Below are 14323 nucleotides of genomic sequence, written 5' to 3'. Positions count from 1 at the left end.
ACTTGATGTTTCTACCCGGTATGGCCCCGGGGACCTTTCGCATGTTAGGGGAATGTGCTAACCACTACACTACAGAAACCGCTGGCGGTGCAGTAATCAATGGACTTGTGCAATGTTCAACCTCACTGTGTTGCTGCAGCTTCTCATGGTTCGTCTGAGAGGCCATGTCACTTATTACAAGAAGACAGCCGTTTCTTTAAAACCGATGTCTCAACTTATAAAACAATCAGGAATCGAACTTTACAGACCTGAAGATAAGTTATGTTTTGCTTGAAGTGGAAGTTAAATTGAGAAGGCAGGGCTTTCGAAAATAACCACAACCAGACGGGTGCATGCATTTTGCTATTTCTCGTTGATGAAGACCAGTTACGAGATTGCGGCAATAGTCAGCAACAGACTAAACTGGAAATACGAGATGTTTCTGCCCGGTTTCGAACTGGGGACCTTTCGCGTGTTAGGCGAATGTGATAACCACTGCACTACAGAAACAGCTGGCAATCAGCGGACGTGTACAATGTGAAACCTCACTGTGTTGCTGCAGATTCGCATGGTGAGGCTGAGAGGCTAGGCCACTTATTACAAGACGACTGCTGTTTCTTACAGCTTTCACACTCATAGTGTGTGCAACAGTCTCACACTGTAAATGCTGCCCCCATTCTGTGTGTCCTTCCATCGCAGATTTGGGTTTGAATCTTGTTTCCACTTCTTCTTTGTATCCGGGCGGTAGTTGTTGAGAGCTGGCACAGACACAGCGGCTGGAATGGCCTCATACTGTGGTGTAATTATTCTCTCATTCGATGCTCACCTCACTCTGTGGCCAGGGAACCCTAGGCCTTTTCTCATTTAATCTCTCCTGACTTGCACCCTGTCAGAGCGCTTTCCTGTTGTTCTGTTTGCTCCCACCAGGATTTGACTTGGTTAAAACGTCCGACATTTCTAACCCGTCCCGGTTTTAATGAAAGGTGATGGTGAAAGACAAGCTTTGTTGTCCTGTCGACAAATTCCGCCTGACTCGCTGAGTTGTTCCAGTATTTTCCGCAGATGTTAGATCGACTTTCGATGGCAATAACAGCGTGCTTCTGTTACTTTCCCGGGGCTCGTTGGTCTAGGGGTATGACATTCACTTACCTCTATTGACTAATTCCAGTTGATTCAGGCAGCCCTCTGTATATTTCATTTTATTCAGTTCAACAACATCAGACTGTGTAATCTCTCTTCTCCCTCCACCATCTGTTTATTTCCATCAAGTTATTTTCATTCCTTCCATTGGTATGTTTTACCCTCAGCATTGCGCCCCTCCCCCCAGCCCATACCATCCTACTTGAGCAACCCTGTCGCCAATTGTTCGCTGACACACTGTTTTCTTTGTTCTGCTATTAACACATTCTGATCTCTTGAGGCGCCACTATCAGCAACTTTCTTAGCCTTGATTAGCCTCATTTACATTCCCTTTTTCTTTCTGTCCGAGACATTTTCGTCATTTTCCACCTATTGCTGACCACTCTATCGAGGCCCAATAGGGCACGCCAACCCCGCCCCATCCACATTTGTCTGAATCTGACCCCATTTCCAGTTCTCCAGCTTTGACAAAGAGTCACCCAGGCCCGGAACGACCGCTGCCATCTCGCTCCACAGAGGCCGTCAGTCCTGCTGAGATTGTCCAGTATGTTCTGTTTTTGTTTCAGAATGAAGCATCCGCAGTAAGTTGCATTTGTCGTTCATTTAGACATGTTTGAGATGGTGAATAAATAGGTGTATCTGCATTAGTAAATGCATGAAATTCTGTTGTGGATGAACTAGCTCCGCATATCCAAAATAAGAAGGTCCTTTTCTTCTCATTGCCTGTCGAAAATTCAGTGCTTGTGACTTAATGTGGAATTTATTTTAGTGGCTCATGAGAGTCTAAACCTCATAATCCTCGAACATACGAGATGGGGGAACAAAAGTACTTTGTGCAAACATTCCTCACACAACATGAGAAGCACTTGATGTTTCTACCTGGTATGGCCCCGGGGACCTTTCGCATGTTAGGGGAATGTGCTAACCACTACACTACAGAAACCGCTGGCGGTGCAGTAATCATTGGACTTGTGCAATGTTCAACCTCACTGTGTTGCTGCAGCTTCTCATGGTTCGTCTGAGAGGCCATGTCACTTATTACAAGAAGACAGCCGTTTCTTTAAAACCGATGTCTCAACTTATAAAACAATCAGGAATCGAACTTTACAGACCTGAAGATAAGTTATGTTTTGCTTGAAGTGGAAGTTAAATTGAGAATGCAGGGCTTTCGTAAATAACCACAACCAGACGGGTGCATGCATTTTGCTATTCCTCGTTGATGAAGACCAGTTACGAGATTGCGGCAATAGTCAGCAACAGACTAAACTGGAAGTTCGAGATGTTTCTGCCCGGTTTCGAACCGGGGACTTTTCGCGTGTAAGTCGAATGTGATAACCACTACACTACAGAAACAGCTGGCAATCAACGGACGTGTACAATGTGCAACCTCACTGTGTTGCTGCAGATTCGCATGGTGAGGCTGAGAGGCTAGGCCACTTATTACAAGTCGACTGCTGTTTCTTTCAAAAACAGATGTTTCAACATATAAAACCACGAGATGTAGAAATTAGATCGAACTTAACATGATCTGCGTTAACTTCACAGGGACGTGACCCATCTAATCTACAGAGCCAAAGTGGAGAATTGAACTGACTGGAGAGCTGCATCTTAACGCTGACCTTCCGGACCTCGGCCTCCTGAAATGTTCCAAAGAAGCTCAACAAACACTCGAGGAACAGCAGCGCATCTTTCCACTGGGCTCAATACAGCTTTCACACTCATAGTGTGTGCAACCGTCTCACACTGTAAATGCTGCCCCCATTCTGTGTGTACTACCATCGCAGATTTGGGTTTGAATCTTGTTTCCACTTCGTCTTTGTATCCGGGCGGTAGTTGCTGAGAGCTGGCACAGACACAGCGGCTGGAATGGCCTCATACTGTGGTGTAATTATTCTCTCATTCGATGCTCACCTCACTCTGTGGCCAGGGAACCCTAGGCCTTTTCTCATTTAATCTCTCCTGACTTGCACCCTGTCAGAGCGCTTTCCTGTTATTCTGTTTGCTCCCACCGGGATTTGACTTGGTTAAAACGTCCGACATTTCTAACCCGTCCCGGTTTTAATGAAAAGTGATGGTGAAAGACGAGCTGTGTTGTCCTGTCGACAAATCCCGCCTGACTCGCTGAGTTGTTCCAGTATCTTCCGCAGATGTCGGATCAACTTTCGATACGAGAATTGAAGACGTTCTGCTCACTTTGCTCTGCATCAAGAATCAGCTGTCCCACCCAGTGAGTTAAAGCGCACGCCAAAAGTTCGAATTACGTGCCAGCCAGGAGTCGAACCTGGAATCTCCTGATTCGTAGTCAGACGCGTTATCCATTGCGCCACTGGCCCAGCCGGGTGAATGCATTTTGCTATTCCTTGTTGAGCCTCTGTGGCGCATTCGGCGGGATTCATTCACATTGGGTTTCCTTTGAGAAGCTGAGCTCACACAGCAGGGAACCAATACGTTCCCGAGACAATCAAGACATTTTCTAAAAGCTTGTCTATGTGTGGATATTCACTTACTTCTATTGACTTATTCCAGTAGATTCAGGCAGCTCTCTGTATGTTTCATTTTATTCAGTTCAACAACATCAGACTGTGTAACCTCTCTTCCCCCTCCACCATCTGCTTCTTCCCCCTCCACCATCTGTATCCATCATCTTATTTTAATTCCTTGCATTGATATGTTTTACCCTCAGCATTGCCCCCCTCCCCCAGCCCATACCATCCTACTTGAGCAATCTGATCCCTGTCGCCAATTGTTCGCTGACACACTGCTTACTTTCTGCGATTAACACATTCTGATCTCTTGAGGCGCCACTATCAGCACCTTGATTAGCCTCATTTACATTCCCTTTTTCTTTCTGTCCGAGACATTTTCGTCATTTTCCACCTATTGCTGACCACTCTATCGAGGCCCAATAGGGCACGCCACCCCCGCCCCATCCACATTAGTCTGAAACTGACCCCATTTCCAGTTCTCCAGCTTTGACAAAGAGTCACCCAGGCCCGGAACGACCGCTGCCATCTCGCTCCACAGAGGCTGTCAGTCCTGCTGAGATTGTCCAGTATGTTCTGTTTTTGTTTCAGAATGAAGCATCCGCAGTAAGTTGCATTTGTCGTTCATTTAGACATGTTTGAGATGGTGAATAAGTATGTTTATCTGCATTTGTAAATGCATGAAATTCTGTTGTGGATGAACTAGCTCCGAATATCCAAAATAGGAAGGTCCTTTTCTTCTCATTGCCTGTCGAAAATTCAGTGCTTGTTACTTAATGTGGAATTTATTTCAGTGGCTCATGAGAGACTAAACCTCATAATCCTCGAACATACGAGATGGGGGAACAAAAGTACTTTGTGCAAACATTCCTCACACAACATGAGAAGCACTTGATGTTTCTACCCGGTATGGCCCCGGGGACCTTTCGCATGTTAGGGGAATGTGCTAACCACTACACTACAGAAACCGCTGGCGGTGCAGTAATCAATGGACTTGTGCAATGTTCAACCTCACTGTGTTGCTGCAGCTTCTCATGGTTCGTCTGAGAGGCCATGTCACTTATTACAAGAAGACAGCCGTTTCTTTAAAACCGATGTCTCAACTTATAAAACAATCAGGAATCGAACTTTACAGACCTGAAGATAAGTTATGTTTTGCTTGAAGTGGAAGTTAAATTGAGAAGGCAGGGCTTTCGAAAATAACCACAACCAGACGGGTGCATGCATTTTGCTATTTCTCGTTGATGAAGACCAGTTACGAGATTGCGGCAATAGTCAGCAACAGACTAAACTGGAAATACGAGATGTTTCTGCCCGGTTTCGAACTGGGGACCTTTCGCGTGTTAGGCGAATGTGATAACCACTGCACTACAGAAACAGCTGGCAATCAGCGGACGTGTACAATGTGAAACCTCACTGTGTTGCTGCAGATTCGCATGGTGAGGCTGAGAGGCTAGGCCACTTATTACAAGACGACTGCTGTTTCTTACAGCTTTCACACTCATAGTGTGTGCAACAGTCTCACACTGTAAATGCTGCCCCCATTCTGTGTGTCCTTCCATCGCAGATTTGGGTTTGAATCTTGTTTCCACTTCTTCTTTGTATCCGGGCGGTAGTTGTTGAGAGCTGGCACAGACACAGCGGCTGGAATGGCCTCATACTGTGGTGTAATTATTCTCTCATTCGATGCTCACCTCACTCTGTGGCCAGGGAACCCTAGGCCTTTTCTCATTTAATCTCTCCTGACTTGCACCCTGTCAGAGCGCTTTCCTGTTGTTCTGTTTGCTCCCACCAGGATTTGACTTGGTTAAAACGTCCGACATTTCTAACCCGTCCCGGTTTTAATGAAAGGTGATGGTGAAAGACAAGCTTTGTTGTCCTGTCGACAAATTCCGCCTGACTCGCTGAGTTGTTCCAGTATTTTCCGCAGATGTTAGATCGACTTTCGATGGCAATAACAGCGTGCTTCTGTTACTTTCCCGGGGCTCGTTGGTCTAGGGGTATGACATTCACTTACCTCTATTGACTAATTCCAGTTGATTCAGGCAGCCCTCTATATATTTCATTTTATTCAGTTCAACAACATCAGACTGTGTAATCTCTCTTCTCCCTCCACCATCTGTTTATTTCCATCAAGTTATTTTCATTCCTTCCATTGGTATGTTTTACCCTCAGCATTGCGCCCCTCCCCCCAGCCCATACCATCCTACTTGAGCAACCCTGTCGCCAATTGTTCGCTGACACACTGTTTTCTTTGTTCTGCTATTAACACATTCTGATCTCTTGAGGCGCCACTATCAGCAACTTTCTTAGCCTTGATTAGCCTCATTTACATTCCCTTTTTCTTTCTGTCCGAGACATTTTCGTCATTTTCCACCTATTGCTGACCACTCTATCGAGGCCCAATAGGGCACGCCAACCCCGCCCCATCCACATTTGTCTGAATCTGACCCCATTTCCAGTTCTCCAGCTTTGACAAAGAGTCACCCAGGCCCGGAACGACCGCTGCCATCTCGCTCCACAGAGGCCGTCAGTCCTGCTGAGATTGTCCAGTATGTTCTGTTTTTGTTTCAGAATGAAGCATCCGCAGTAAGTTGCATTTGTCGTTCATTTAGACATGTTTGAGATGGTGAATAAATAGGTGTATCTGCATTAGTAAATGCATGAAATTCTGTTGTGGATGAACTAGCTCCGCATATCCAAAATAAGAAGGTCCTTTTCTTCTCATTGCCTGTCGAAAATTCAGTGCTTGTGACTTAATGTGGAATTTATTTTAGTGGCTCATGAGAGTCTAAACCTCATAATCCTCGAACATACGAGATGGGGGAACAAAAGTACTTTGTGCAAACATTCCTCACACAACATGAGAAGCACTTGATGTTTCTACCTGGTATGGCCCCGGGGACCTTTCGCATGTTAGGGGAATGTGCTAACCACTACACTACAGAAACCGCTGGCGGTGCAGTAATCATTGGACTTGTGCAATGTTCAACCTCACTGTGTTGCTGCAGCTTCTCATGGTTCGTCTGAGAGGCCATGTCACTTATTACAAGAAGACAGCCGTTTCTTTAAAACCGATGTCTCAACTTATAAAACAATCAGGAATCGAACTTTACAGACCTGAAGATAAGTTATGTTTTGCTTGAAGTGGAAGTTAAATTGAGAATGCAGGGCTTTCGTAAATAACCACAACCAGACGGGTGCATGCATTTTGCTATTCCTCGTTGATGAAGACCAGTTACGAGATTGCGGCAATAGTCAGCAACAGACTAAACTGGAACTTCGAGATGTTTCTGCCCGGTTTCGAACCGGGGACTTTTCGCGTGTAAGTCGAATGTGATAACCACTACACTACAGAAACAGCTGGCAATCAACGGACGTGTACAATGTGCAACCTCACTGTGTTGCTGCAGATTCGCATGGTGAGGCTGAGAGGCTAGGCCACTTATTACAAGTCGACTGCTGTTTCTTTCAAAAACAGATGTTTCAACATATAAAACCACGAGATGTAGAAATTAGATCGAACTTAACATGATCTGCGTTAACTTCACAGGGACGTGACCCATCTAATCTACAGAGCCAAAGTGGAGAATTGAACTGACTGGAGAGCTGCATCTTAACGCTGACCTTCCGGACCTCGGCCTCCTGAAATGTTCCAAAGAAGCTCAACAAACACTCGAGGAACAGCAGCGCATCTTTCCACTGGGCTCAATACAGCTTTCACACTCATAGTGTGTGCAACCGTCTCACACTGTAAATGCTGCCCCCATTCTGTGTGTACTACCATCGCAGATTTGGGTTTGAATCTTGTTTCCACTTCGTCTTTGTATCCGGGCGGTAGTTGCTGAGAGCTGGCACAGACACAGCGGCTGGAATGGCCTCATACTGTGGTGTAATTATTCTCTCATTCGATGCTCACCTCACTCTGTGGCCAGGGAACCCTAGGCCTTTTCTCATTTAATCTCTCCTGACTTGCACCCTGTCAGAGCGCTTTCCTGTTATTCTGTTTGCTCCCACCGGGATTTGACTTGGTTAAAACGTCCGACATTTCTAACCCGTCCCGGTTTTAATGAAAAGTGATGGTGAAAGACGAGCTGTGTTGTCCTGTCGACAAATCCCGCCTGACTCGCTGAGTTGTTCCAGTATCTTCCGCAGATGTCGGATCAACTTTCGATACGAGAATTGAAGACGTTCTGCTCACTTTGCTCTGCATCAAGAATCAGCTGTCCCACCCAGTGAGTTAAAGCGCACGCCAAAAGTTCGAATTACGTGCCAGCCAGGAGTCGAACCTGGAATCTCCTGATTCGTAGTCAGACGCGTTATCCATTGCGCCACTGGCCCAGCCGGGTGAATGCATTTTGCTATTCCTTGTTGAGCCTCTGTGGCGCATTCGGCGGGATTCATTCACATTGGGTTTCCTTTGAGAAGCTGAGCTCACACAGCAGGGAACCAATACGTTCCCGAGACAATCAAGACATTTTCTAAAAGCTTGTCTATGTGTGGATATTCACTTACTTCTATTGACTTATTCCAGTAGATTCAGGCAGCTCTCTGTATGTTTCATTTTATTCAGTTCAACAACATCAGACTGTGTAACCTCTCTTCCCCCTCCACCATCTGCTTCTTCCCCCTCCACCATCTGTATCCATCATCTTATTTTAATTCCTTGCATTGATATGTTTTACCCTCAGCATTGCCCCCCTCCCCCAGCCCATACCATCCTACTTGAGCAATCTGATCCCTGTCGCCAATTGTTCGCTGACACACTGCTTACTTTCTGCGATTAACACATTCTGATCTCTTGAGGCGCCACTATCAGCACCTTGATTAGCCTCATTTACATTCCCTTTTTCTTTCTGTCCGAGACATTTTCGTCATTTTCCACCTATTGCTGACCACTCTATCGAGGCCCAATAGGGCACGCCAACCCCGCCCCATCCACATTAGTCTGAAACTGACCCCATTTCTAGTTCTCCAGCTTTGACAAAGAGTCACCCAGGCCCGGAACGACCGCTGCCATCTCGCTCCACAGAGGCTGTCAGTCCTGCTGAGATTGTCCAGTATGTTCTGTTTTTGTTTCAGAATGAAGCATCCGCAGTAAGTTGCATTTGTCGTTCATTTAGACATGTTTGAGATGGTGAATAAGTATGTTTATCTGCATTTGTAAATGCATGAAATTCTGTTGTGGATGAACTAGCTCCGAATATCCAAAATAGGAAGGTCCTTTTCTTCTCATTGCCTGTCGAAAATTCAGTGCTTGTTACTTAATGTGGAATTTATTTCAGTGGCTCATGAGAGACTAAACCTCATAATCCTCGAACATACGAGATGGGGGAACAAAAGTACTTTGTGCAAACATTCCTCACACAACATGAGAAGCACTTGATGTTTCTACCCGGTATGGCCCCGGGGACCTTTCGCATGTTAGGGGAATGTGCTAACCACTACACTACAGAAACCGCTGGCGGTGCAGTAATCAATGGACTTGTGCAATGTTCAACCTCACTGTGTTGCTGCAGCTTCTCATGGTTCGTCTGAGAGGCCATGTCACTTATTACAAGAAGACAGCCGTTTCTTTAAAACCGATGTCTCAACTTATAAAACAATCAGGAATCGAACTTTACAGACCTGAAGATAAGTTATGTTTTGCTTGAAGTGGAAGTTAAATTGAGAAGGCAGGGCTTTCGAAAATAACCACAACCAGACGGGTGCATGCATTTTGCTATTTCTCGTTGATGAAGACCAGTTACGAGATTGCGGCAATAGTCAGCAACAGACTAAACTGGAAATACGAGATGTTTCTGCCCGGTTTCGAACTGGGGACCTTTCGCGTGTTCGGCGAATGTGATAACCACTGCACTACAGAAACAGCTGGCAATCAGCGGACGTGTACAATGTGAAACCTCACTGTGTTGCTGCAGATTCGCATGGTGAGGCTGAGAGGCTAGGCCACTTATTACAAGACGACTGCTGTTTCTTACAGCTTTCACACTCATAGTGTGTGCAACAGTCTCACACTGTAAATGCTGCCCCCATTCTGTGTGTCCTTCCATCGCAGATTTGGGTTTGAATCTTGTTTCCACTTCTTCTTTGTATCCGGGCGGTAGTTGTTGAGAGCTGGCACAGACACAGCGGCTGGAATGGCCTCATACTGTGGTGTAATTATTCTCTCATTCGATGCTCACCTCACTCTGTGGCCAGGGAACCCTAGGCCTTTTCTCATTTAATCTCTCCTGACTTGCACCCTGTCAGAGCGCTTTCCTGTTGTTCTGTTTGCTCCCTCCAGGATTTGACTTGGTTAAAACGTCCGACATTTCTAACCCGTCCCGGTTTTAATGAAAGGTGATGGTGAAAGACAAGCTTTGTTGTCCTGTCGACAAATTCCGCCTGACTCGCTGAGTTGTTCCAGTATTTTCCGCAGATGTTAGATCGACTTTCGATGGCAATAACAGCGTGCTTCTGTTACTTTCCCGGGGCTCGTTGGTCTCGGGGTATGACATTCACTTACCTCTATTGACTAATTCCAGTTGATTCAGGCAGCCCTCTGTATATTTCATTTTATTCAGTTCAACAACATCAGACTGTGTAATCTCTCTTCTCCCTCCACCATCTGTTTATTTCCATCAAGTTATTTTCATTCCTTCCATTGGTATGTTTTACCCTCAGCATTGCGCCCCTCCCCCCAGCCCATACCATCCTACTTGAGCAACCCTGTCGCCAATTGTTCGCTGACACACTGTTTTCTTTGTTCTGCTATTAACACATTCTGATCTCTTGAGGCGCCACTATCAGCAACTTTCTTAGCCTTGATTAGCCTCATTTACATTCCCTTTTTCTTTCTGTCCGAGACATTTTCGTCATTTTCCACCTATTGCTGACCACTCTATCGAGGCCCAATAGGGCACGCCAACCCCGCCCCATCCACATTTGTCTGAATCTGACCCCATTTCCAGTTCTCCAGCTTTGACAAAGAGTCACCCAGGCCCGGAACGACCGCTGCCATCTCGCTCCACAGAGGCCGTCAGTCCTGCTGAGATTGTCCAGTATGTTCTGTTTTTGTTTCAGAATGAAGCATCCGCAGTAAGTTGCATTTGTCGTTCATTTAGACATGTTTGAGATGGTGAATAAGTAGGTGTATCTGCATTAGTAAATGCATGAAATTCTGTTGTGGATGAACTAGCTCCGCATATCCAAAATAAGAAGGTCCTTTTCTTCTCATTGCCTGTCGAAAATTCAGTGCTTGTGATTTAATGTGGAATTTATTTTAGTGGCTCATGAGAGTCTAAACCTCATAATCCTCGAACATACGAGATGGGGGAACAAAAGTACTTTGTGCAAACATTCCTCACACAACATGAGAAGCACTTGATGTTTCTACCTGGAATGGCCCCGGGGACCTTTCGCATGTTAGGGGAATGTGCTAACCACTACACTACAGAAACCGCTGGCGGTGCAGTAATCATTGGACTTGTGCAATGTTCAACCTCACTGTGTTGCTGCAGCTTCTCATGGTTCGCCTGAGAGGCCATGTCACTTATTACAAGAAGACAGCCGTTTGTTTAAAACCGATGTCTCAACTTATAAAACAATCAGGAATCGAACTTTACAGACCTGAAGATAAGTTATGTTTTGCTTGAAGTGGAAGTTAAATTGAGAATGCAGGGCTTTCGTAAATAACCACAACCAGACGGGTGCATGCATTTTGCTATTCCTCGTTGATGAAGACCAGTTACGAGATTGCGGCAATAGTCAGCAACAGACTAAACTGGAAGTTCGAGATGTTTCTGCCCGGTTTCGAACCGGGGACCTTTCGCGTGTAAGACGAATGTGATAACCACTACACTACAGAAACAGCTGGCAATCAACGGACGTGTACAATGTGCAACCTCACTGTGTTGCTGCAGATTCGCATGGTGAGGCTGCGAGGCTAGGCCACTTATTACAAGACGACTGCTGTTTCTTTCAAAAACAGATGTTTCAACATATAAAACCACGAGATGTAGAAATTAGATCGAACTTAACATGATCTGCGTTAACTTCACAGGGACGTGACCCAACTAATCCACAGAGCCAAAGTGGAGAATTGAACTGACTGGAGAGCTGCATCTTAACGCTGACCTCCCGGACCTCGGCCTCCTGAAATGTTCCAAAGAAGCTCAACAAACACTCGAGGAACAGCAGCGCATCTTTCCACTGGGCTCAATACAGCTTTCACACTCATAGTGTGTGCAACCGTCTCACACTGTAAATGCTGCCCCCATTCTGTGTGTACTACCATCGCAGATTTGGGTTTGAATCTTGTTTCCACTTCGTCTTTGTATCCGGGCGGTAGTTGCTGAGAGCTGGCACAGACACAGCGGCTGGAATGGCCTCATACTGTGGTGTAATTATTCTCTCATTCGATGCTCACCTCACTCTGTGGCCAGGGAACCCTAGGCCTTTTCTCATTTAATCTCTCCTGACTTGCACCCTGTCAGAGCGCTTTCCTGTTATTCTGTTTGCTCCCACCGGGATTTGACTTGGTTAAAACGTCCGACATTTCTAACCCGTCCCGGTTTTAATGAAAAGTGATGGTGAAAGACGAGCTGTGTTGTCCTGTCGACAAATCCCGCCTGACTCGCTGAGTTGTTCCAGTATCTTCCGCAGATGTCGGATCAACTTTCGATACGAGAATTGAAGACGTTCTGCTCACTTTGCTCTGCATCAAGAATCAGCTGTCCCACCCAGTGAGTTAAAGCGCACGCCAAAAGTTCGAATTTCGAGCCAGCCAGGAGTCGAACCTGGAATCACCTGATTCGTAGTCAGACGCGTTATCCATTGCGCCACTGGCCCAGCCGGGTGAATGCATTTTGCTATTCCTTGTTGAGCCTCTGTGGCGCATTCGGCGGGATTCATTCACATTGGGTTTCCTTTGAGAAGCTGAGCTCACACAGCAGGGAACCAATACGTTCCCGAGACAATCAAGACATTTTCTAAAAGCTTGTCTATGTGTGGATATTCACTTACTTCTATTGACTTATTCCAGTAGATTCAGGCAGCTCTCTGTATGTTTCATTTTATTCAGTTCAACAACATCAGACTGTGTAACCTCTCTTCCCCCTCCACCATCTGCTTCTTCCCCCTCCACCATCTGTATCCATCATCTTATTTTAATTCCTTGCATTGATATGTTTTACCCTCAGCATTGCCCCCCTCCCCCAGCCCATACCATCCTACTTGAGCAATCTGATCCCTGTCGCCAATTGTTCGCTGACACACTGCTTACTTTCTGCGATTAACACATTCTGATCTCTTGAGGCGCCACTATCAGCACCTTGATTAGCCTCATTTACATTCCCTTTTTCTTTCTGTCCGAGACATTTTCGTCATTTTCCACCTATTGCTGACCACTCTATCGAGGCCCAATAGGGCACGCCAACCCCGCCCCATCCACATTAGCCAGAATCTGACCCCATTTCCAGTTCTCCAGCTTTGACAAAGAGTCACCCAGACCCGGACCGACCGCTGCCATCTCGCTCCACAGAGGCTGTCAGTCCTGCTGAGATTGTCCAGTATGTTCTGTTTTTGTTTCAGAATGAAGCATCCGCAGTAAGTTGCATTTGTCGTTCATTTAGAGATGTTTGAGATGGTGAATAAGTATGTTTATCTGCATTTGTAAATGCATGAAATTCTGTTGTGGATGAACTAGCTCCGAATATCCAAAATAAGAAGGTCCTTTTCTTCTCATTGCCTGTCGAAAATTCAGTGCTTGTGACTTAATGTGGAATTTATTTTAGTGGCTCATGAGAGACTAATCCGCATAATCCTCGAACATACGAGATGGGGAACACAAGTACTTTGTGCAAACATTCCTCACACAACATGAGAAGCACTTGATGTTTCTACCCGGTATGGCCCCGGGGACCTTTCGCATGTTAGGGGAATGTGCTAACCACTACACTACAGAAACCGCTGGCGGTGCAGTAATCAATGGACTTGTGCAATGTTCAACCTCACTGAGTTGCTGCAGATTCTCATGGTTCGTCTGAGAGGCCATGTCACTTATTACAAGAAGACAGCCGTTTCTTTAAAACCGATGTCTCAACTTATAAAACAATCAGGAATCGAACTTTACAGACCTGAAGATAAGTTATGTTTTGCTTGAAGTGGAAGTTAAATTGAGAATGCAGGGCTTTCGTAAATAACCACAACCAGACGGGTGCATGCATTTTGCTATTCCTCGTTGATGAAGACCAGTTACGAGATTGCGGCAATAGTCAGCAACAGACTAAACTGGAAATACGAGATGTTTCTGCCCGGTTTCGAACCGGGGACCTTTCGCGAGCAAGGCGAATGTGATAACCACTACACTACAGAAACAGCTGGCCATCAGCGGACGTGTACAATGTGAAACCTCACTGTCTTGCTGCAGATTCGCATGGTGAGGCTGAGAGGCTAGGCCACTTATTACAAGACGACTGCTGTTTCTTACAGCTTTCACACTCATAGTGTGTGCAACAGTCTCACACTGTAAATGCTGCCCCCATTCTGTGTGTCCTTCCATCGCAGATTTGGGTTTGAATCTTGTTTCCACTTCGTCTTTGTGTCCGGGCGGTAGTTGCTGAGAGCTGGCACAGACACAGCGGCTGGAATGGCCTCATACTGTGGTGTAATTATTCTCTCATTCGATGCTCACCTCACTCTGTGGCCAGGGAACCCTAGGCCTTTTCTCATTTAATCTC

General features: G+C 45.9%; 10 non-coding genes across 10 annotated transcripts; all 10 read right to left on the bottom strand.

The window, feature by feature from the left end:
• Nucleotides 1-416: 416 nt before the first annotated feature.
• trnav-aac (transfer RNA valine (anticodon AAC)) lies at nt 417-489 on the bottom strand. Its single transcript has one exon. It is a non-coding gene; the product is annotated as a tRNA-Val (tRNA).
• Nucleotides 490-2399: 1910 nt separating this feature from the next.
• Nucleotides 2400-2472, bottom strand: trnav-uac (transfer RNA valine (anticodon UAC)). Its single transcript has one exon. It is a non-coding gene; the product is annotated as a tRNA-Val (tRNA).
• A 907-nt stretch (nt 2473-3379) lies between these two features.
• Nucleotides 3380-3452, bottom strand: trnar-acg (transfer RNA arginine (anticodon ACG)). The gene has a single exon. It is a non-coding gene; the product is annotated as a tRNA-Arg (tRNA).
• A 1455-nt stretch (nt 3453-4907) lies between these two features.
• Nucleotides 4908-4980, bottom strand: trnav-aac (transfer RNA valine (anticodon AAC)). The gene has a single exon. It is a non-coding gene; the product is annotated as a tRNA-Val (tRNA).
• Nucleotides 4981-6890: 1910 nt separating this feature from the next.
• Nucleotides 6891-6963, bottom strand: trnav-uac (transfer RNA valine (anticodon UAC)). The gene has a single exon. It is a non-coding gene; the product is annotated as a tRNA-Val (tRNA).
• A 907-nt stretch (nt 6964-7870) lies between these two features.
• trnar-acg (transfer RNA arginine (anticodon ACG)) lies at nt 7871-7943 on the bottom strand. Its single transcript has one exon. It is a non-coding gene; the product is annotated as a tRNA-Arg (tRNA).
• Nucleotides 7944-9398: 1455 nt separating this feature from the next.
• Nucleotides 9399-9471, bottom strand: trnav-aac (transfer RNA valine (anticodon AAC)). Its single transcript has one exon. It is a non-coding gene; the product is annotated as a tRNA-Val (tRNA).
• Nucleotides 9472-11381: 1910 nt separating this feature from the next.
• trnav-uac (transfer RNA valine (anticodon UAC)) lies at nt 11382-11454 on the bottom strand. Its single transcript has one exon. It is a non-coding gene; the product is annotated as a tRNA-Val (tRNA).
• A 907-nt stretch (nt 11455-12361) lies between these two features.
• trnar-acg (transfer RNA arginine (anticodon ACG)) lies at nt 12362-12434 on the bottom strand. Its single transcript has one exon. It is a non-coding gene; the product is annotated as a tRNA-Arg (tRNA).
• A 1454-nt stretch (nt 12435-13888) lies between these two features.
• Nucleotides 13889-13961, bottom strand: trnaa-ugc (transfer RNA alanine (anticodon UGC)). Its single transcript has one exon. It is a non-coding gene; the product is annotated as a tRNA-Ala (tRNA).
• Nucleotides 13962-14323: the final 362 nt, after the last annotated feature.

The sequence above is a fragment of the Scyliorhinus torazame genome, chromosome 5 (assembly GCF_047496885.1).
Source record: "Scyliorhinus torazame isolate Kashiwa2021f chromosome 5, sScyTor2.1, whole genome shotgun sequence".
Lineage (NCBI taxonomy): Eukaryota > Metazoa > Chordata > Chondrichthyes > Carcharhiniformes > Scyliorhinidae > Scyliorhinus > Scyliorhinus torazame.
This window is presented reverse-complemented; position numbering and strand designations above follow the sequence as displayed.